Here is a 24,818-nt window from a genome sequence, read left to right on the forward strand (position 1 = left end):
AACCTGAGCTTGCCTGATTAAAAAGCCTCGATTCTCAACCACACTGCTCTCCTGCTCCATAAGCGCTGTAATGATAAATACAAGAGGAAGGGAGCTTGCAGACTATCATTTAATCCCATGGTTTCACCTGGTGCCCTCCACACTGCCGGTGGCCCCAGTTCAGAGCATCGAGAGCAGCGCTGGTCAATAGAAATATAATGGAAGCCATATTTGTGATTTAAAGTGTTTTAGGGGGGCGCCTGGGTGGCTCAGTCAGTTGAGCGTCCAACTCTTGATTTCAGCTCAGGTTACAGTCCCCGGGGTATGGGTTCAAGCCCTGTATTGGGCTCCACACTGGGCTTGGGGCCTGCTTGAGATTCTCTCTCTCCCTCCACCCCTCTCCCCTGCTTGCTCACTCTTAAAAAAAAAAAAAACAGTTGAACATAGAGCTACCATATGATCCAGCAGTTCCACTTTTGGGCATATGCCCCAAAGGATTGAAAGCAAGGACTTAAAGAGCTATTTGTGTTCCTCATGTTCATGGCAATGTTACTCACGATAGCCAAAAGATAGAAGCAACTCAGATGTCTATTGATGGGTGAATGGATAAATAAAATATGGTGTATAGATATATACAAGGGAATGTTTTTCAGCCTTTTAAAGGAATTCTGACACATGGATGAACCTTGAAGACATTATGCTAAGTAAAATAAGTCAGTAACAAAAGGACACATACTGTCCTTGTATACATACATCACTTACATGAAGTACCTAGAGTAGTCAAATTCATAGAGACAGAGAGCGGGCTTCTAGGGGCTGGGAGGAGGGGATGAGGAGTTAGTGTTTAATGGGTACAGAATTTCTGTTTTGCAAGATGAAAAGAGTTCTGGAGATGGATGGTAGTGATGGTTACACAACAGTGGGAATGTACTTAATGCCACCATGCAGTGAACAATCATTAAGATGGTACATTTCACATTATGTATATTCTACCATAATATATTTTTTAAATCCCCCTCCTTCCAAAAAAAAGATGAGATGGTTCTGAGACCATCTATGAACATTTAGAATGGGAAAAGACATGAAGGAGACATGAGAGTGAAGGCACTAAGAAAAATAAGCTACCAAAAACTATAAGCATACTGATTCAAAAAGGTAATTTAAGGGTGATTTAAAAGCTACTAGATAGCATTTGTTCTGTCACTACTTTAAATAAAGAACTCTGTTCTATTTTGCATTCATTTTCATATTAAGTCTTCAAATCCCGTGTGTATTATTACCCTTATGATACGTCTCAATTTGGACAAGCCACAACTGAAGCGCTGAGTAGCCACATGTGGCTCACGGCTACAGTATCAAACAGCGTATGTGTAGAATCTTCTGACCCTGGCAGAAACTCTTTAAACCAAACAAACAGATTTGTTTTTAAGGATGTTGACTCTGCTGGCAGTGTTAGAAGTGGACAGAAGGGGAGAAAGAACTAAGGGCTAGAAGCTTGAAGGGTTGCTTTGGACTCCAAGCCAGAGCAGACGGGGGACTGAATTACAGTAAAGCACACAAGGATGTGCCAGTAGCCCTTGTGTGTGGTGCACTTGCTTGGTGTCAGGCATAGTATTGCACCCCTTACGCCTCCACTTTATTCTTGCAGCAGCTCTGAGAGATTGAGTCTAACACCTCCACTTACAGAAGAGGAAATGCAAACACCGAAGACACAAGCACCTTGCTCAGGTTACCAGTAAAAACTCATAGGTAGCAGAATCGGGACATAAACCAGGCCCGTCTGGCTCCAGATATTATGCCCTTAACCATTGGACTATGTCTCTCAAGGATGTAGACAGAAGGTCCAATGTGAAACATTTATAGACTTCTAGGATTTGACAACAGCCAGATAAGGGGAAGGTGGGCGAGGGCTGCATAAGGGATACAGGAGTGATTTGGAGATCAGACCTGTTGCTTGGAAATCTGGATGAATGGTGGGAAGTGAGATGAAGATCTAGGCAGTAGAACATGATGGCTGAGTCTTTTGCTTATTTTGTTCTGTTTCTTTTGAGGTGTGAATGCCAGGTAAGGAGAGGCAGAAACTAAGTGTGTAGCTTTTAAAGAACTACAGGGAGCAGTGGCAGTTGGAAGTGATGGATTTGGAGCTTGACAGATAGTTTAGAGCTGGCAAGGACAATTTGGATGTCACTATGTCACTTGGGGACAGGAGATTGCAAGGTCCTGGGCAGGGGGAGTTTGTTGCCTTGTGAAGAGCTTGTAGAGGCGTGGGTCTTAACCTCCTTTGGGTCCTGAATGACTTTGAGACTGGCTGAGAAGTTGGAAAGAGCCACTTGACCAGTGACCTTGGTGCAAGTAGTTTGGACAGACTGGGAGGAGGCAGTGGAGCCTGCAGGGTGCCAAAGACCGACTGAGCAAGGAAATTGAATAAGCTGGATGGTGGAGGCTGGCTCTGCGGGGGAGGGGGAGGAGGGAGGATGGGAGAGAGCCAGTTAAAGGGCCGACTTCTATTCTTATGAGACTTAAGTGGCATTTTAACTAAAGTCAGATGAATTTTATCATCCAAGATTGTCATAGAAACACCACCACCAAACCAATATGTAATATTAAAGCTGCCCTAACAAACAGATAAACAAATACGACTTTTACCAAGTTTATGATGGCTGACACATCACATCCGTTCTCATATATGCCATCAGGAGAAGTTCTTAGAAACTTTTGATTTAGGCACTGGAAATCTCATGGAAAAAACATAAATATGCTTACTAGTTTGCATGTCCCCAAACACTCTCCTGAGCGTGGTAGTGGTGAGTGTGTGTGTGTGCACTCGTGTACCACGGGAAGAGAGTTGAAATGGGAATGGGGGACGCGTGTACATTATTCCCAGTTTGATGATGGTTGTGGATATTTGATGATGGTTGTTGGTATTTTATATTTGTACAGTCATGGTCACTCTTGTTTTCATGATTTGTCATTGACTTTACTGTTTTATAGACTAGAGGAGGCTCAGGTGCTGAGACCTATTGCTCGTCCCTACCCCTGGGGGACCTTGGCACCTTAAGGTTGCTCAAGATGGATCCAAGAGCCCCCATAGAAACACAAATACTGCGTAGTTCCACCTATATAGGAGATATTAAAGCAGTCAGACTGTTAGAAAGTGGAATGGTGGTTGCCAGGGCCTGGGGGGAGGGGGGAAAGGAAGTTGTTCGGTGGAAACAGTTTCAATTTTGCAAGAGGAAAAGGACTCTGAAGACATGTTGCAGGGCAGTGTGCATATAGTTGGACTACTGTGCAGTACACTTAAAAATGGTTGAGATGGTAAATTTTATGTGTTTTTTTTTTTTACCGTAATTAAAAACACAAGCAGGATAAATCAACGGATGTACCTTTTGCTGTTACACTAGATTATCATCCTCCCGTGGCTAGCCTGTGCGTGGTAGTTAGAGCAGCACCGATTGCTGCAGTGACTGTGACTTACCGCGTGCTTACTGTGTACCAGGAGGCACGCTGTATCCTTTTGTAACCCTATCAGTTCACTGAGCAGCGTGCCAGCTCTGCGAGGTAGGCATCGTTATCTGCACTTACCACTGGGGAGTCCGATCATGAGAGAGGAAGTTGTTTGCCCAGGAATACACGGGTCGTAATGAAAGGGTTTGGGGACAGATCCAGCCCTGTCTGATACTAGATTTGTAGCCCCATTCTCAGCTTCCGCTTATTCATCCGTTCATTCACTGAAAATCCTTACTATGTGCCAGGCCCTGTGCCCGCCACTGAGGATACTGTGGCCATAGGCCCTGATGTTACAGAGCTTAGAGCCTAGCTGGGGTGAGAGACAGTAAGCAGGAAAAGGTGTAAATGCAGATGCAGTGACCAGTTTTGGTAAATGTTATGAAAGAGACAGGGTGCTGCGTGGAGGACTGGTCAGCATGGAAGTTGGGGCCTGACGCAGACATGTTCCCAGAAGAGCTCACGAGGGCTGTGATTCTCAGGAAGAGAGGTGTGCCGCCACCACCACCGCCAGGGGAGTCTGCAGGGGCCTCGCTGATCCAGATAACATGACTGAAATAAAGGACAAGAAACGAAAACATTCCCTCAAGACAAGAAGGTAAAATTCGAAGAGGCAAAGGGAAAGAAAGCCCAGAGCTCCTCTGTCAGGATTATAGACGAGTGTCTGAAAATGTGCAGCCCAGTGGCCTGTGATGAAAGAATCCCAGTCCTGCCAAATTCCAGTAGTGTTCTCTTGTTCCACTGGGCCACGTCACCCCTCTGGGCCTCAAATTCCTCATGTGCATGGGGAGAAAAAGAAAGTAAAACATCCACCTAGATAGGTTTCTGGTAGTATTAGTAGTGATAGTATAATCATTACAGCACTGCTCCTGTGTAATTGTCTTCTGATGGGGCTGCATCTCGAATGCTTAGTTCTAATTGCCACATTTTGAGAGTGACCTGGACAGATTAGGTGTATCCAAACAGCAGGTCACTACAGAAAGTGTGGAATGAGTTTGGGATGCTTACCCTGCAGAGGTGAGTGCTGACAGGGGAAATGGTCATCTCCAGTGTGCACAGGCTGCTATGTGGACAGAGTGGTTGACTGAAGAGTGAACAATGAAGGGTGTTCACTTGTTCTGTGTCCATTCAAAAGGCAGATCTGAAACCTGGGAATCAGGCCTGACTAAGAAAGGAACTTTGCAATAAATGGTTATAAGCGATAATGAGCTCCTGGACCACGGGGCTACTCTAACTAGAGACTGGATAACAGGTTGCTGTAGGAGTCTTTAATTGGGAAGGATGTTGGTCTGCATATATGTCTGATTCCTTTGTCTTAGATGTTTCTAAGTTATTTTAGAACAGTGGCTTTAAGCTGGCAGCAGATGGAGTATATTTAGATGTTGTGTTATATTTAGTTGTAGATGAAGTGGCCAATGTACACCATTACAGAAGTTCAACCAAAAGCCCATCTGTATTTATTAGAAATTTGAAATGTAAATGAGCGCCGCATGGCATTGACCTTCATCACAGGTTCTTGTCCTCTGCCCCAACCCCATTAGCCACTCACCTTTTCACTTGTTGCTATCTGTACCAGCCCACACACTTTGGAAAATGTGCTAACATTTTTTCCATTTATATATTAATTCAAATTCTAATTGTTTTGAATACGTGGTACATTGACATTGTTGAGAATTTTAAAGGGTTCACTGGGAAAAGCTTCCCTGACTCCCTATTCCCCTGTCCAGAGGCAACCATGGTTACTAGCTTCTCATGTATTTGTCTAGAGATATTTTAAGTGTATACATACCTAAGCACATGTGTTTTTTTCTTTCTGCACTTTGCTTTTTTAAAAAGCAGCCAACTCTTGATTTTGGCTCAGATCATCATCTCACAGTTCGTAGGATCGAGCCACATGTTGGGCTCTGCGCTGGGCATGGAGCCTGCTTAAGATTTTCTCTCTCTCCCTCCCTCCCTCCCTCCTCTGCTTGTGCACATATACACACTCCCTCTCTCCCTCCCTCTCTCTTGCTCTAAAAAACTTTTTTTAATTAAAATTAAAAACCTGTATCAAGATGTCTTGAAGATTAATTCATAGTAGTATAAAAAGTGCTCCCTCATTCCTTTTCACAGGTGCATATTATCCTACTGGCCGTGTTGTGGACAAGGAGGCTATCTCCAGTCCCGTGTTATTACAGCACGGACAGTGGATTACCTTGCATATCCACTATCGCACACGTGTACAAGTATATCTGCAGGCCATGTTCCTTGAGGCCGACTTGCTGACTCAAAGGGAATAAGCATTTGTAATTTTGTTAGCTATTGTTATATAGTTCTCAATAGAGGTTTTACCAGTTTTCTCTCTTGCAAGCAGTGTGAGTGCCTTACTTCCTCAAACCCTTGCCAAATCAGTATATTGTCAGACATTCTGAGCTTTTCCAAAGTAAGCGAAAGAAAGAATCTGAGTGCTTTTAATTAGCATTTCTCTTACTGGGAGTGAAATCAGTATCCTTTCTCCTGCGTACAGTCTTGCTGGGCTTTGTAGTGAGGCCATTGAAGAAAGTCATCGGTGCAGACTGAGCCTGGAAGGAGGGGGAGGAGCATCATATCCACAGGAGAGAGCCTGAGAGTTCTTTTTTAAATGAATGTTCGTGAGAGGTTCAAGCAGGCTCAGTCTCCTGCAAGCTAGTTAGCCCGTAAACTCTCTCACCCACATTGGAAAAATTCAATTAAAACAAAACAAATGTAATTCAGAAGTAAAACCACATCCAGAACAAACCATTTATATTGCTTTTTAAAATTTTTAGTCTTAAATTTAATAAAGTGATTTACTTTTGTACTTGAAACAAAATTAAGATGCAAGTAACATAATATGTTTAAGTTTGCAAGGACCTGCCCCGTGCTTCCCAGCGTGCAGGCTCTGACTGGTTGACTCTCAGGGTATCCTTTGATCCCTCAAGGTTTGCTCCCAGCCTCCTCCTGTCCCCAACTCTTCATCCCCTACCCTGCCCACCCTCTGTCCGCCTTCCCTCGGCTTTTGCAGTGAGCAGGTTTTGGCAAAGACCACAGTCTTTTCACTCGGAGCATTGGCATTGCACAGCCTCACTGCTCAGTAGCGGCCTGACCGTTAGTTCTCTAAAATGCTTCTGACCAAACTGGCCCCATCCAGTTTTTCACCTGGAAAGGAACCTTCCAGTCTTAACAGCACAGGTTTGCTTTTGAGTTTTGCAGTAAGCTTCCCAGGTTCAAACCTATCTTGGTTGATGGCAGGGCCATCCTTCAAGTCCCTCAGATCAGAAACCCAGGAGGTCTCCCTGATTGCTATGGATACAGTGTCCACACACTCCATCCAGTCCTTCAGGAAATCTTGTCGGCTCTACTTTGAAAACGTATTTAGAATCCAGCCACGTCTCTGCCTCCATCTGCACCATCCTGGTCCACGCTGCTGTCATCTGCTGCCCGGATAACCTCCTGACAGGTTTCCCACTTTTCCACTTGTTTCTCCTGCTGTCTGTTCTCCACGCAGCCAGCAGAGGCGACCTGGAGACACAAGTTGGATCGGGTCAGCCCTTTCTGTTCCAAGCGCTCCCCGTGGCTCTGCCCACCTCAGGGAAACCAGGTCGTCATGGCACGTGGCTCTGCACAGTAGGCCTCCTCACCTCTCTGACCCTGTCTTCTCCCACCCTCTCGACTCCTCCCACCCATCTGTCCTGGCCTCCATGCTGGCCTTTGAACCAGCCGGGCACATTGTCACTTCAGGGTCCATGCCAGCTTGTGTGCTCTTCCCACACATCCAGATGGCTCCCTGCCTCACCTCCAGGTCTCTGCTCCCGTGTCATGTTCTCAGGCCATTCCAGACACCACGTTTCACACTGCAGCCTCATCCCTCCCCACCCAGTGTGGACTCCTTCTCCCTTCCCTGCTTTATTTCTCTCCATTGCACTTACAATTTGATTGATTTATTTGCTTTATGGTCTGTCTTCCAAACTAGAATGTAAACTCCAGGAAGGTAGAGATCTTTATTTATTTATTTTTTAGATCTTGCTCATACTAAAGCATCTAGAACAGTGCCTGGCACAGGGTAGGTGCTTAGCAAACAGTTGTTAAATGAACTCTCTCTCTTTTCTTTACCAAACTTGTTCCTCAGAGTCTGTCAAACCTAAACTAAAATAAACAAGTGTACTTTGGTACTGGTACTGGTGATGTGAATTAAATCAAGGAGCACTCATCCCTATTTTTTGAGGAATCTCACAGTGTAAATACTGAGGCATCATTTGGGTAACAACATGGGGAGAAATCAAGTATGACACAAGAAGTGCCATTAAGGAGAATGGTAAATCCATTCAGACTGTATCTGGAGGATTCAGTTTCGATTCAGGCGCCGCTCCTAAGAGGGCTGTATACAAATAAGAACACATTCAGAGAAAAGCAATGGGGAGGCGCAGACGGTCCAACCCATGACACGAAGTGCAGGAACAAGAATGGGGAAAAGACTCCTAGGGAATAGGATTCCTTTTTCGAAATGTTGAGAAGGTGTTCTGTGGAAGATTACTAGGTCCACAGAGAAGATCTGTAGACCTGGAATCATTTCCTTACTCCCCTCCACCCCATCCCAAGCACATCTAGCTCTTGTGCAACCTGAACGTTAGGAGAGAGGCCTTCCTAAAGAAAAAAAGTATAAAGAATATAAGTATAAATTTATAAAAAATAATAGATACAGGCCACTGAAGATGCCTGTGCAGTGAGGGTCTCCAAAGCATCAGCTTCATTTATTTCATGATAAATCCACCCCAGTCAGATTGCATATGCCAGCAAAACTGAGCTCCTTGTAATTCTCCGAACACACCATGTTTTCTCTTCCTTCGGTGGCTTCACATAGAGTGTTCCCTGTCTAGAACACTCTTCTCAACAGTATCTACTCATCCTTTAACTTCTAATTCAAAGGTTACCTGTTCTGTGAGGCCTTAGCCGAGTCCTCTGGATAACTTAGGTGGTATGGCTTCTCCCACACCCTCACTGAATCCCATGCGTGCCTCCACTATGGTACCTGGCTTCTTGTTTGACTTTGGTTGATTTGTCAGGCTTCCCTTATACTGTGTATTGGTCAGGATGGGCTGGATTATGCCATAGTAACAAGCAAGTCCAAAAACCTCAGTGGCTTAAAACAGCAAAGGTTATTTCTTGCTCACACTGTGTGTATACATTGTGGGTCAGCTTTTGTTCTCACTTTATGCTAACAGAGTAGGCACAATCTGGAACACTGCCAGTTGTGGGCCAGAGAGTAAATAGTGAAGCAGAACATGTACTTTCTCTTAAAGCTTTCTCCTAGAGATGGCATACTTGTCTACATTCCATTGGTTATAACTAATTGCAGGTGGTCAGGGAAATCCAACGTGACCCGTAGGCGAGGAAGCTCCAGAATATTGGCCAGTAGCCTCACAGCCTCAACAATTAGCTTCTTGAGAACAGGGGTGGCACAATTCTAAAAATCTTTATATACCCAGTATCTAGCACATGGTAATTAGCACATAGTAAGTCTTCAACTATTTTGAGTGAAAAATGTAGAGAGCGGAACCTAAAAGAAGGTAATTGCTTTCCGTTTACTGCAAGGAACTATTTCCAGCATCTTTTCAACCTCAATCGGTGCTGACCTTCCTGTCTCTGGAAGTATTCAAACATAGGCTTTCCTAACTGGTTAGTGATATTTTCAACATAATTCATGCAAAGATGAGTGATTAGAGACTGATGTGGTCTCTAAAATCCCTTTAATTCTGGGTACTCTGTATTTATATCATAATCACCTTTCTGAGCTTGAGAAGGAATAAATTTGTGTTCACGGAAAAGGTGATAACATCTGACTGGAGCAGGCTATTTCTGTTGGTGACTTGAGAGAAACAAGAATGAGTTGAGGGGAATAAACAAGTAGAGGGCTCTGGCCCCAAGCCCTCCACTGAAGGGTGATTACTAAATGTACAAAGTATCGTGTCCCTTACAACCCAGAGCGTAAAAGGAGGCCAGCACTGGACTTGGCGTTGCTTTGACACTTGAGGATTCGGCTTAGAAACAAGCTTGAACCCTTTGTGATTCCTTTCTTTGTTTCAGCAAAACCTGATAATTGTAGCCAGCAGATCTGCTGGCCTGCCAAGGTTCTGCCCACACACATTCCTGAGGATGGACGGTTCCCTTGTGTTCTCTTTGTTATAGATTCCTGATGACTGACTTGGTCTAGTCACTTGGCCCCGCTGTAACAGAACTCTGTCGTCATACATAGGAGTAAATAACGTGCCCCCTCTTCTGACAGTGTAAAATGTTATACATATTAAGGATCATGGTAGCCCTGTCAAATCCTAATTTAAAAAAAGACAACACTGGAATAATTCAGCTTCTAAAACCTTTGAGCCCTTGGTAAGTAGGCTCAAAATAATAGAATTCATAATGTAAATAATGTAAAAATAATTAAAGGTAGTGGGTTTATTATTCAGTTGGTATTCAGAGTGAATATGGTCTAAAAAACAACATGGGATTTAGTCAGAATATCAGGCTCGTCCGCAGATCTGCTGTGTGACTTTGTCACGTCACCTCAATGCGACGATGGGGGAAGGGACAATAACCACTGGCGACTTGGAAGGCTAGGGGAATGGATCAAAAGAAATGAAAGTACTTTGCAGGCTATGAAGCACTTTGAGTGATAACATGGAAGTAAATCCAGTTTCCTAGTTGGTCATGGAAATTTCTCGGCCTTTCTTTCTAGCATAGCGGTGGCGCCATCAGTGCAAATTGATCCTCTTGTGTGTGGTGTTATCTTAGACTGCAGAAGTCTCTTCAGATGGAACCTATTGATTCAATTCGGAGCTTCTGGCAGTGGTTCACAGCACCAGCCACTGATCCCCACTGCTGGGATCACTTGACTCATGCTGAACAGTGATCCTGAAAGGTATCCACACGTTCGATCACTTATAGCCCTGACTGAATTCATATGAGAACCTGCCGGGTTTTTTGTTTTGTTTTGTTCGCACATCTGGCTCCAATACAGCTTGTTGACACGCTTCGGGTGCTTAAGGGGTTCACTGATTTTTTTCAGCTACTGTGTGCAACTCCACGCAAATATGTGATATTTAGGATGTTTGTAAGTAGGGCTCTTAAGTATCAAAATTCTGTAAGTAAGGCTCTTTTTAAGTATCAAAATTCTGCACGGATTCTGCCTCCATTTGTGCCCTTATGGATTTCAGGGTGTCAAGCGTTCTTTGAAGTGGTCAGATTCGTTGATGGATTAAGAACCGTGAATACGGTTTGTGAGTTTGAGCCCTGCGTCGGGCTCTGTGCTGCCAGCTCAGAGCCTGGAGCCTGCTTCGGATTCTGTGTCTCCCTCTCTCTCTGACCCTCCCGCACTCATGCTCTGTCTCTCTCTGCCTCAGAAATAAGTAAACATTAAAAAAAATAATAATAAAAAAAAAAAAGAACCGTGAGTGGTCACCATCCCTCCACCTCCCTAGTCCAGGCCACAGCAGTTATCATGTATTGTTCCAGGCAAATGACCTCCACAAGTCAGGCTTAGCAAGTAAATGACAAGATAGTGATACCACTTAGGGGCTCCATGTTGACAAAGCCTGGGCACCCCTCCTGCGCAGATGGTTCATGTCACATCGAACCTCCCTGCTCTGTGTGAGCGACTTACAACCACCCCATATGCTGGCCTCTCCATTGCAGGGTGTACTGCTCACTGGCACTATTAATTTTACCTATTTTAATATCTACTGATATTTTTTAATTAAAAGCAATACATTGGGCACCTGGTGGCGCAGTCGGTTGAGTGACTTTAGCTCAGGTCATGATCTCGCGGTTCGTGAGTTTGAGCCCCACATCAGGCTCACTGCTGTCAGCCTGTCAGCATGAAGCTTGCTTGGGATCCTCTGTTCCCCTCTCCCCCACCCCCGCCGCCACTTGTGCTCTCTCAAAAATAAATAAATATTTAAAAAGCAACACATGACTGTAACAAATTCAAACAATATAGAAAGCACAAAGTTACAAAAAAAAGGTAAATGTTCCTGTCTGTCCTAATAAAATCACTCACTATTCAATGGATCAGTATTTATTCTTTGTTCTTTTAAATTCTGTTTCTATTCAAGCAAATATAAGTCTACAAAGATTGTTCTTTAAAAAATGAAACATATTTTGCAGCACATTATATATTATTATTTAAATACGTCTTAGAGATGTATTCACATCAGTACCCATAGGTCTTAACCTTTTTAAATGGCTGCGTTTCATTTCCTAGTGCTAGCTCTATTGTGTGTTTCATCACCACCCGACGAATGGACGTTGTTGCTACTACGAAATGATGCAGTGGATAACCTGATTGGGATCTTTGCGATCATGTGCGTGTATTTTTGTACTTCATCAGATTATGTGGGCTTTTCAGAGTGAAATGGCTAGATAAAAGGAAAGGCCTTTTCAAGTTTTGATGGCTATTGCTAAATTGACCTCCATAAAAATTTCACCAATTTATACTCTCCTATTGCAGGAATATGACACAGTCTGTTTTTCTGATTTTTGTCAATCTGTGAAGAAGGAGGAAGAGCCTCATTTAAAAAAAAATTTTTTTGATGTTATTTTTGAGAGAGAGAGAGAGAGAGAGAGTGAGTGAGCACGAGAGGCTGAGGGGCAGAGGGAGAGGGAGACGCAGAATCCAAAGCAGCCTCCAGGCCCTGAGCTGTCAGCACAGAGCCCAGTGCAGGCCCAAACTTAGCAACCATGAGAACATGACCTGAGCCAAAGTCAGATGCACAATGGAAGGAGCCACTTAAGTGCCCCGAGCCTCATTTTTAATTTAATTTTCATTTCCCTAATTACCAGTGAGGTTGAGCATCTTTTCTAGTTAATAGCTTGTGGTAATTTGCTTGTTCATTTCCTTGCCCCCTTTCTAGTATTTTTGTCATATACATTGTAAACATTATCGTCATCTTATAAATTTCCTCCCAGTGTGTCACTTATGTCTAAGCCTTATTAATGGTTTCCTTTAGTAGTCAAAATTTATCATATTTATGAAGTCAAATCAATCAACTTTTTCTTTTGCAGTTGCTAGGTTTTAAATCTTCCACAGAAAAAATTTTCAGCACAACTTAAAAAGATTTTTACTGTATTTTTTCTAATATGTTTGTGATTTTGTTTCTTGTATTTCTCTGTTAAATTCACCTGGAAATTATTTTTCTTTAAAATATTGGTGAGGATTGAACTTAGTTGCTCTAATACTTATTAATTTGCCTCACTTTCCCAACTGATTTAAAAATAGCACTGTTTTCATACTCTGAAAATTCCATATATGCAAAGTGTATCTAGATGATCTATTCATCCATTTATCATTTCTTATGCTGATAATACACTATTCTAATTACTCAAGCTTTAAATGTTTTTTAATGTTTATTTTTGAGAGAGAGAGCGAGGGAGGGGCGGAGAGAGAGCGAGAGAGAGAAGAGAGAGAATCCCAAGCAGGCCCTGAAGTCAGTGCAGAGTCCAAGGTAGGTCTCGATCTCACGAACCATGAGATCATGACCAGAGCCAAAATTAAGAGTTGGATGCTTAACCACCCAGGCACCCCTCAAGTTTTAAATATGTTTTGATGTTGGGCACCTGGGTGGCTTAGTCGGTTGAGCAGCCAGCTTTGGCTCAGGTCATGATCTTGTGGTGTGAGCCGCACACCGGCCTCTGTGCTGTCAGAGCCTGCTTTGGATTCTGTGTCTCCATCTCTCTCTCTCTCTCTCTCTCTCTCTCTCTCTCTCTCCCTCCCTCCCTCCCTCCCTCCCTCCCTCCCTCCCTCCCTCCCTCTCTGCCCCTCCCCTGCTTGTGCGTGCTCTGAAAAATAAATAAACATTAAAAAAATATGTTTTGATGTCTTGTAAAGCAAGTTCATCTAAATAGTTTTGTTTTAAAACTTAAAGCTGGGGGCGCCTGGGTGGCGCAGTCGGTTAAGCAAGCGTCCGACTTCAGCCAGGTCACGATCTCGCGGTCCGTGAGTTCGAGCCCCGCGTCAGGCTCTGGCTGATGGCTCAGAGCCTGGAGCCTGTTTCCGATTCTGTGTCTCCCTCTCTCTCTGCCCCTCCCCCGTTCATGCTCTGTCTCTCTCTGTCCCAAAAATAAATAAACGTTGAAAAAAAGAAAAAAAATTAAAAAAAAAAACTTAAAGCTGTTTTGTGCTTTTTGCCTTCCAGAGGAATTTCAGATTTAGCTTGTCAAATTCTATAAAGAATCCTGATGGCAATTCCTCAAACATTTTTTTAATAAAAACTTTCAGACATACAGAAAAATTGAACTAATTTTATAGTGAACACCCACATCCTCATCACCTAGACTTTACCGTCCCCATTTTACAGTACTTGCATTACCTGCTGGCATTTTGATTGTGATTGTGATTGTACTGGATTTAGAGATTAATCTAGAGAGGACTGACATCTACATAGTTCTGAATCTTTGCCTCCAGGAATATACTATGACTCTCCACTTATTTAGGTCTTCTTTTTTGTTCTTGTTAGAGTTTTGCAGTTTTTGCCATATAGATATTGCCCGTGTTTTTACAAAGGTTTACTCTGAGATCTTTTCCAGTTTTGGTTGTTAATGTGAATGGGCTCTCCACCACCCCCTCCCATTTCCTTCTCTAATGGATTATTTTTGGCATAGGGGAAATGTAATGATTTGTGTGTATTGCAAATGTATCTCATCATTTTTTTAAGCTTATTTATGTTTTGAGAGGGATAGCATAAGCAGGGGAGGGGCAGAGAGAGAGAATCCCAAGCAGGCTCTGCACTATCAGCACAGAGCCCAATGTGGGGCTCGATCTTATGACCATGAGATCATGACCTGAGCCGAAATCAAGAGTTGGACGCTTAACCGACTGAGCCACCTAGGAGCCCCTATCTCATCCTCTTACCCAGTCCTCTTATTAGTTATAATAGTTTTTCAGGAGATTTTCTTATTCATGTGCAAATAACACCAGTTTGTCTCATCTTATTGTCTAGGATCCCATTACAATGTTAAATAATGATAATGGGAATTCTTATCTTGTTCCTGAGTTGAGTGTTTCACTACTAGGTGTAATGTTTGTTGTGGTTTCTGGTAGAAATCCTTTATCTCAGGACGTTTCCCTCTTTTTTCCTTCATTTCCTAAATCTTTTAAAAAATGAGAGTTTAGACCGAAACAATAGTAGAGACCATTTGGACCTGTGAGACATACAGAACCCTCTACTCAACAACAGCAGAATGTGCATGCGCCTTCTTCTCAAGTGCACCTGGAACATTCTCTGGGATGGATCATATATTAGGACATAAAACAAAGCCCTGACAAATTTTAAAAGATTGAAATTATACCAAGTGCCTTTTCCAACCACATTTCTTTGTGGTTGGAAATGAGATGAAATGAAATGAAACAAATCACTAGCAAAAAGAAAACTGGAAAATCCACAAATATGTGGAAACTAAACAACACACTCTTGAACAACCAATGGGTCAAAGAAATCACAAGGGGAACTGGAAAATATCTTGAAACAAATGAAAACACAAACATAACATACCAAAACTTATGGATGCAGCAAAAGCAGTATTAAAAGGGTCATTTATAGTGGTAAATGTTTACATTAAAAAAAAGGAAGATCTCAAATCAACAACTCACTCTGCACCTCCAGGAACTAGGAGAAGAACAAACTAATCCCAAAGTTAGCAGAAGGAAGAGAACAATAAAGATTAAAGCAAAAATAAAACACAGAATAGAAAAACAATAGAAGCCAGTGAAACAGAGTTGGTTTTTTGAAAAGATCAACAAACTTTGGCACACCCTTAAAACAAATTGGCACGCCCTTAGCCAGACTAAGAAAAAAGAGAGGAGACCCAGTGACAAAATTCAGAGATGAAAGAGAAGACGGTACAACTGATGCCACAAAAATTAAAAGGATCACAGGAGACTATTAGGAACAATTATATGCCAACACGTTGGGTAACCTAGAAAGAATGGATACATTCCTGGAAACACACAACCTACCAAGACTAGATGATGAGGAACCATTAAAGATCTGGTCAGACTTCTAACTAGTAAGGAGACTTGAATCAGTAATCAAAAAGCTCTCCACAAAGAAAAGCCCAGGACCAGACAGCTTCACTGGAGATTTCTACCAAACATTTAAAAAAATGACACCAAACCTTCTCAAACTCTTCCAAAAATTGAAAAGAAGGGAACACTTCCAAACTCATTTTATGAGGTAAGCATTACCCTGATACTGAAACAAAGATACAACAAAAAAGCTACTGACCATATTTCTGATTACTGTTGATACAAAAGTGCTTAACAAAATACTAGTAAATCAAATTCAATAGCACATTAAAAGGATTATATACCATAACCAAGTGGGCTTATTCCTGGAACCCAAGGAATGTACTACATATGAAAATCAATGTAATATACCACATTAACAGACTGAGGGACCAAAACCATAGGATTATCTCAATTGATGCAGAAAGAGCACTTGATAAGATTAGACATCTTTCATGGTAACACTCCAAAAACTAGGAATGGAAGGTAATTCCCTCGACATAATAAAGGCCATATATGAAAAGTCCACAGCTAACATTATGCTTAATGGTAAAAAACTGAAAGCTTTTCCTTTAAGATCAGGAGCAAGTCAAGGATGCCCACTCACACCACTTCTATTTCAACATACTACCGGAAATCTTAGCAGAGCAATTAGTCAAGAAAAATAAAGGCGTCCAACTTGGAAAGGAAGAAGTCAAATTATCTCTCTTCACAGATGATATGATCATATATGTAGAAAATCCTTAAGCTTCCACAAAAATAACTGTCATAACAAAAGAATTCAGCAAAGTTGCAGGACACAAAGTCAACACACAAAAATCGGTTGTGTTTCTATATACTAGAAGTGAAAAATCTAAATAGGAAAACAGACTCATTTACAGTCGCCTCAAAAGAACAAAATAACTAGAGAGCCCAAAGACTCATACACTAAACACTACAAAACAGTATCAAAAGAGACTAAAGAAGACCCAAGTAAAAAGAAAGGCATCTTATGTTCATGGATTAAAAGACTTAATGTTGCTAAAATGTCCTTACTACTCAAACCAATCTACAGATTCAATGCAATTTTTATTAAAATCCTAATGGCATTTTTTTTTTTGCAGAAATGGGAAAAATCCTGAAATTCATATGGAATTTCAAAGGACCCTGAATAGCCAAAACAGTCTTGAGAAAGGAAAGCAAAGCTGGAGGCCTAACAAATCCTAATTTCAAAATATATTACAAAGCTACAGTAAGAAAAATTGTATGGTACTGGCATAAAGATGGACATAGACCAATGGAACAGAGTAATAGCCCAGAAATAAACTTTTGCATATGTAGTTAAATGATTTCCAACAGGTGTGCCAAGGCTACTGCACAATGGAGAAAGGATAGTCCCTTCAACAAATGGTACAGGAAAAACTGGATCTCCACATGCAAAAGAATGAAGTTACCTCACACCGTATACAAAAATTAACTCAAAATAGATGAAAGACCTAAACATAAAAGCTGAAACTATAAAACTTCAAGAAGAAAATATAGGGGTGAGGGCTTCATGACATTGGTCTGGTAATGATTTCTTGGATATGACATGGAAAGCACAAGCAATAAAGGCGAAAATAGACAATGACTATAGATAAATAGACAAATTTGACTATCAGATTTGACTATATCAAACTTAAAAATTTCTACACCTCAAAGGAAACAATCTAACAGACTGAAAAGGTGACCTATGGAATAGGAGGAAATACTTGCAAACTGTGTTATCTGATAAGGATTAGTGTCTAGAATATATAAAGAAATCCTATAACACAACAAATAACCTGATTGAAAATGAACCAAGAACTTGAATAGACTTTTCTCCAAAGAAACTGTACAAATGACCAACAAGTATATGAAAAGATGTTCAGCATCACTAATCATTAGGGAAATTCAAATCAAATCAAATGAGGTATCAACTCATACATGTTAGGGTGGTCACCATTAAAACAAACAAACAAACAAAGAAACAAACAGAAAATAACAAGTGTTGGTGAGGATGTGGAGAAATTCATTGTTGGTGGGAATGTAAAATGGTGTAGCTGCTATGGAAAATATTATGAAGGTTCTTAGAAAATCAGAAATAGAATTACCATATGTCCAGCAAGCCTACTTCGGGGTATATATGCAAAAGTATCAAAAGCAGGGGTTCAGAGAGATATTTGTACACCCTTGTTCACAACAGCATTATTCACAATAGGCCAAACATGGAAGCATCCTAAATATTCTTCAAAAGATGAATGGATAAAATTTGGCATATATGTACAATGGAATGCTATTCATCCTTAAAAAGGAAGGAAATCCTGTCACATGGTATAACACGAATTAACTTTGAGGACATTATCCCAAGTGAAAGAAGCCGGTCACACAAAGACAAATACTGCATGCTTCTACTTTTATGAGGTATCTAAATTTGCTGGACTCACAGAAGCAGAAAGTAGAATGATGGTTTCCAGGGGTTAGGGAGGGGGGAAAAGGGATCCATTGTTGTTCAGTGGGTATACAGTTTCAGTTTTGCAAGATGAAGAGAGTTCTGGAGATAGGATACACGAGAATGTGCATATAGTTTACTGTGCTGGACAGTTCAAAGTAGTTGAGATGGTAAATTTTATAGTGTGTGGTTTTTACCACAATAAAAAATTGAGAGAGCCTGGGTGGCTCAGTCAGTTGAGCGTCTGACTATTGATTTTGGCTCAGGTCAGGATCCCAGGGTTGTGGGATTGAACCCATATCGGGCTCCGTGCTGAGTGTGGAGCCTGCTTAGGATTCATTCATTCATTCATTCATTCTCTCTCTCTCTGTCTTAAAAAAAAATTGAGAGTATAATCTTATTAAATGCTGTTTTGGTTCTTCTCCTTTAATTAATTAATGAAATTAATTTTTTAAAGAAATTTCCGAATATTTAAGACATTTGAAATCTTGGCATAAACCACAGCTTCATTTATGACAGATTATGAGCCAATTTCCTTAATATATGGAGGACTCTCTATAATGCTAAGCAAAATAAGTCTGTCAGAGAAAGACAAATATCCTATGATTTCACTCATATGTGGAATTTAAGAAATGGAAAAAAAAAAAAAAAACCAGACAAACCAAAAAATGGACTCTTCCCTAGAGAGAACAAACTGATGGTTACCAGAGGGCAGGTGGATGGCGGGATGGGGGAAACTGTTGAAGGGGATTAAGAGTACACTTGTCGGTCATGATGAGCACTGAGTACTATATGGGATTGTTGAATCACTATGTTGTACCCCTGAAACTAATACAGCATACTATATGTTAACTATCCTGGAATAAAAAAATATATATGGAGGACTCTCAAAATCCCCTAGAACAACGGACAAAAAAGAATTTGTTACAAAATGTCAATGATATGTGAGAAGGTTTTCAGCCATGCCTGTAAAGAAATGCAAGTTAAAACAATCGTGACCAGTTTTTTGTGTGTCAAATTAGCAAAGACTAATAGTAACTATATGCAGTGATAGTGAGGGCACTCTAGTTCTCTGGTGGCGAGAGTGAAAATCAGTATCTATTTGGAGGACAACTTTGTATTTTACTAACAATATTTTACTAGTAAGAAATTCTTATAAGAAAGTCAGAATTTCAGAAATTCTCAAAAGCACAAAAATACATGCAGGGACAGTTTTTGAGCCATTGCCTGTAATAGCTTAAAAACTAGAGAAATGTGCAGATGTCTGTTAACAGCTGGATTGGTTAAGTAAATTATGATGCACCCATAATTAGAACGTCATTTCAAAGAGCGAGCTGAGGGGTGCGTGGGTGGCTCAGTTAAGCATCTGACTCTTGGTTTTGGCTCAGGTCATGATCTCACTGTTCATGGTTTCGAGCCCCACATCGGGCTCTGTGCTGACAGTGCGGCGCCTGCTTGGGATTCTGTCTCTCTCCCTCTCTGTCTCTCTGCCCTTCCCCCACTCTCACTGTCTCTGTCCCTCTCAAAATAAATACACGTAAAAAAAATAAAAGCGTGATATAAACTGTGGACTCTGCCACTCTTCCCATTGTCACGGAAGACACCGAGGAGCAGAATGGGGTGTAAAATACAACTCCATATTTTGTTGTTTAAAAAGTGGTTATAATAATCTATGCCTAGAAAACATACTTGAAAAATGGACACCAGATTGTTAACACCAGCTGTCTTTGGGGTGAATAGGGACGAATTTTACTTCAGTTCATTGTTTCTGAGAGAGAGAAGTTTCTACATAAAGAGCATAATTTGAAGGAGGAAGTAAAAAGGGTAAATCTCAATGTAAATCTCTATTGCTAACAATTTTTTTACAAAAAGAGAAGGCTACCTGCAAGTTTTTGTTTTGGATAAAGTTGAGATGTACGTAGCGTCTGTTATACCACAGGACCGCCTTTGCAGTCTGTTCCAGGGCAGTTTTTAAGAGAATGCCAAGTTGGAAGAGTGGGTATCACTGTTACAGTCGTAGGAGACAGCCCAGTCCTTGGTGTGTCAGATGACCTCCGGGGCCCATGCACCGAGAACCCCAACGTCTACACAGTTTCCATATAGACACCCAAAAACGGGGAGGGGCTTGGGGAGCCCTGCCCCGTCATGCAGTCTCAATAAAGCATACTGTGCCCCCCGAAATAGGAAATGATTACTGTAAAATATTCGACTATACCCATATCTGTCGAACCAGCCTCATTATGGAAGTCATGTTCTTCCCCTGTGTGGTCCTCTGTTTGATCTTTCAAAACCACGAGCAGTATGCCACAATCTCTCCGTGAAGTTCTGTTTCTGTAACTCTGCCAGCTGCCCCATGGTTCCTGTTCTTACTGATAAGTCGTGGGCTGTGTGTTTAGGAGGGCAGCCAGACTTGGAAGGAGTCTGTTGAGAGTCGCCTTTCGAAACGTTGAGTCCTCCTGTTGAGCTCATTGTGCTTCTAGTTCTTTCCTCAGAATTAAAACCAAAAAAAAAAAAGTTCTTATCTATAATGTAAAGTTAAACACTTTAAGAATTTGATCTATAAACATTTTTTTCAAGCCCCACATGGATATTTTGTAGTATTGAAATGTAGCGATTAATAACTGCAACTTTGCTAATTTAGTGAATTGAGCGGCTCTGAATTCCCAAAGACAGACTTTTCAAAAAGTTATATGCTAGGGGTGCCTGGGTGGCTCAGTGGGTTAAGCATCCAACTCTCGATTTCAGCTCAGGTCATGATCTCACAGTACGTGAGTTCAAGCACTGCATCGGGCTACATGCTGACAGCACAGAGCCTGCTTGGGATCCTCTCTTTCCCTCTCTCTCTGCCCCTCCTCCACTCATGTTTCCTCCTCACCCCTCTCTCTACCTCTTCCTCCCCCTGCCCCTCCCCTGCTCACTTCTCTCTCTCTCTCTCTCTCTCTCAAAATAAATAAACATTAAACAATTTTTTTTAAGTTAGATGCTTTTCTTATTAAAAAAAATTACAAGATGAATTTTCAAGACAGAGTATAGAAAAGATTCTACAAAGAATGATGAGCATGCAGTTGTCACCTGGACCTTGTCTGTGGCTCTTTGGCAGCTTAAAACCTTGCATTTATATCCGCCAGTGTCACTCAGGGCTTGAGTTAGGAGTTCCACGTGGTAATTAGAGCCTCGTTTGTCAGAGCTGGTCCATGAATGTCTTGTGGATGAATGGTTTTTTAGATAATTGGGGCTTTACCCTTTAAGTACCTCTTTTATTGGATGCCCTGTTAAAAATGCATGACAAGTAAGCAAACCCAACTTACCTAAAGGTAAGGTAATGTTGCTAAAAACAGCCCACGGTAAGCATCCACTTGGTGAGCATATGGGTGTTCACTGTAAAATTCCTTCAGCTTGGTTGCATGTTTAAAATTTTTCCTAATAAATACTGAGGGGAAAACAGCATTTTTGAAAGTCCTGCACACCCCTTATTCCAACAATGTTGTGGTTACTCAATGTGTGTGTGTGGAATGGTTAAGGCTGCCGGCTCTGGAGCCAGACTGCCAGGTTCCTGGGCCGTCTCTGCTGCTTCCCAGCTGTGTGCCCTTCAGGCGGTTACTGTCTTCTCTGAGTCTTGCCTTTCTTGTCTGTAAAATGGGAATGATAGTAGTTCCTGCTCCAGGGTTTGTTGTGGGAATGGACTGAGAAGATGTGTATATACGTGCCTCCCGCAGTACCGAACACTCTACACTTTGGCAAGTATGGCCACTCTACCCCCGCTACCGTTACATTGCAGGTACCTTCAGCGTTGACCCCTGGCCCACTCGGAATCGTTACTGCTCTCCTTGGTCATTGACTTGAATGACAATTTGGGGCTACTTTGAGACTTAATTTTCAATGCCATGGGTATTTTTCCCCCAATCAAATCATCTTTATGTTGTCCACCTCCCAGCCTAAATTGCCAGGAACGTAATTTAACTCTTCCTCAGTGAAGCCCAGCCCCATCCCAAACCTCAGTGATGGCAGTGTCTCGGGTGCCTGCGCCCTGTAGACAGAGCTGTGCGCTTTCCTGCCCCTGAATTCTGCTGGCTGCCACCTTCAGGTGAGCACATGGTCTCTCCGTTTGCCCCTGGGGCTGCTGTTCGCTGGTGGCTGTGCATTCTCTTCCCTCTCTCCCTCCTCTCCAGCCTTATGTTCACGACCTCTGCTGTTCATCTTTACCCAGGACAGAAAAGAGGACCGAGGTAAATCAGGAAGTGTCACGGATAAATGACGTCACCTGTATAGGGACCTCATAAGTGGGAATGATGCCCTTTTTCTACAGAACTGAGTGCTAGAGCTTTCTGTCCTCCACCTCTCTTGGGTTTGATGTCCTTCTCGTGGTTTTCAGCATATTCACGTTTTTTTACAATCATCACAACTGTCTCAGAACGTTTCATGTTCTTAGAACATTTCATCACCCCAAAAGAAACCTCGTACACTTTAGCAGTCATTCCTCATTCTCCCCTCAGCCCTTGGCAACCACCACTCTACATTCTGTCACTTTGGATTTACCTCTTCGGGGCATTTCCTACAAATGTGGTCATATAATGTGGCATTTTGGAGCTGCCTACTTGCAGTTACCATGTTTCTGTCTGTGTTTGGGCATTTTAACGGTGCTTCGTTCCTTTTTACAGCATAATAATAAGCCAGTTACATAGACATACCAAATGTTGTTTATTCATCCATCTGTTGGTGCACATTGAGATTGTTTCCACCTTTTGGCTATTGCGATGGTGATGCCATGAGTGTTTGTGTGCGAGTGTTTGTGTGAACATATTCTTCTGTGTATATACCTAGCACTGGAATTACTGGGTTTTCTGGTAACTCGGTATTTAACTTGAAGTTGAAGAACTGCCAACTAATCTACAAAGTGGCTGTGCCATCTTATGTCCTGCCAGCAATGTACGAAGGCTCTGACTTCCCCCCATCTCCACCTGTACGTGTTGTCACTGTGATTGTAGCTATCCCAGTGGGGAAGTGGTATCTCCTTGTGGTTTTGGTTTTTCACTTCCCTGAAGACTAATATGTTGAGCACTTTTTAATGCTTATTGGCCATTTGTAGATCTTCTTTGGAGGAAGGTCTGTTCAAATCCTTTACCAATTTTTAATTGGGTTGTCTTTTTATTGTTGAGTTGTAAGAGTTCTTCATATATGCCGGATACAAGCCCCTTATCAGATGGAGGACTTGCAAATAAATTCTCCCCTTCTGTGAGTTGTCTTTTTCACTATCTTGCTGGCAGCCTTTGAAGCACAACCGTTTTTAATTTTGACGGAGTCCAATTCACCTGGTTTTTCTTATGTAACTTGCACTTTCAGATATTCTTTTTGATGTCCCCAGTGACTTCTCTGGAAATCTGATTTGCTCACTGTGTACAGAATTGCATTATGCTTAGTTTTCCTGATTTGGAATTGTAAAGCACTTGCTTTAAAATGTTTGCCAGTAATAGAGGATGTTAGAAATGTTGATACTTGTGGAGGTGATAAACCCATTTCTGTGCCTTTAGCCTCAGGATGATAGAAAAAATACATCCTATCTATGCCCAGAGGTCATTTCACTGTCAGTGACAGTGGGACACTGGAAGCCAGTTCAGTAGCAGGGAGGGTGATTAAGTTCTTAGTGGGACCTTATTAGGCAACTATTGAATGATATCATTAGGAAGCTTAATGAAAATGTTTATGATGAAATCTTCAATTTAAAAAAAATGAAACACAGGGCACCTGGGTGGCTTAGTCAGTTGAGCATCTTACTCTTGATTTTGGCTCAGGTCATGGTCTTGTGGTTTGTGGGTTTGAGCCCTGCGTCGGGCTCTGTGCTGACAGCGTGGAGCCTGCTTGGGATTCTCTCTCACCATCTCTCTCTTCCCTTCCCCCGCTGGTGCTGTCTCTGTCTCTCAAATAAATAAACTTAAAAAAAAAAAAAAAACGAAACACAAGTATGTGCCTTGTATGACTAAAATATGTGTTAAGACATTTGGACTAGGTTGAAGGGTATACAAAATTACAAATAGTTTTAGTTTCATCTATTTTATTTAATACTGATATTTTATGTTAAATATCAATTTTAAGGTATTTTACCTAACAATTAAAAATTCAGTTTAAAAAAAGTGTGCATGATATTTCAAATCAGTGGGAGAAATGGTGACAAGTAGTTAGGTCTAGTGTGCTTATTCTTATCCCACCCAACTTTTTTTTTTAACAGGAATTATTTTTTATCGTCATGATCATCAGGGTTAGACTTACAGAAAAATAGTTTGCTGTGAGTATTTAAGAACTTGAGTTAGAGATATTTTGTCTCTTTACATTTTCATATTAAATCCAAATACTGATGATAAGGTGATTTTGGAATTAGAATTACTATTTATTTTAGTCATTACCAGTATTGCAGTTTGCTATGTTAATAATAGGGGTCCCAGAAACACTTTTCTCTCATGGCATCTCATGAAAGAATTATAATGACTTTATATGTAAATAAACCAATCACTCCAACATTTGAAACAAATTTCATTGAAAAAAATTCTTTTTATTCGGATTCTGTGTCTCCCTCTCTCTGCCCCTTCCCTGCTCATGTTCTGTTTCTCAAAAGTGAATAAACGTAAAAAAAAAAAAAATTGAAAAAAATTTTGGGGCACCTGGGTGGCTCAGTCGGTTGAGCGTCCGACTTCTGCTCAGGTCGTGACCTCATAGTCTGTGAGTTTGAGCCCCGCGTCAGGCTCTGTGCTGACAGCTCAGAGCCTGGAGCCTGCTTCTGATTCTGTGTCTCCCTCTCTCTCTCTGACCCTCCCCGCCTTATGCCCTGCTCTCTCTGTCAAA

The 24,818-nt window shown here is 41.6% G+C and overlaps 1 protein-coding gene across 13 annotated transcripts in view; it reads left to right on the forward strand.

The window, feature by feature from the left end:
* The window catches only part of ZHX3 (zinc fingers and homeoboxes 3), a 127,491-nt gene that overhangs the window by 90,923 nt on the left and 11,750 nt on the right, over positions 1-24,818 (forward strand). For 4 of the 13 annotated variants that reach the window (XM_053199952.1, XM_053199951.1, XM_053199954.1 and 1 more), the window contains one exon: positions 10,214-10,396. The exons of the other annotated variants lie outside the window; for them this stretch is intronic. The gene's annotated coding sequence lies outside the window, so the exon portion shown is untranslated. The remainder of the gene's footprint in view (positions 1-10,213; positions 10,397-24,818) is intronic. 13 annotated transcript variants of the gene reach the window in all.

This window comes from Acinonyx jubatus, chromosome A3 (genome assembly GCF_027475565.1).
Source record: "Acinonyx jubatus isolate Ajub_Pintada_27869175 chromosome A3, VMU_Ajub_asm_v1.0, whole genome shotgun sequence".
Taxonomy (NCBI): Eukaryota; Metazoa; Chordata; class Mammalia; order Carnivora; family Felidae; genus Acinonyx; species Acinonyx jubatus.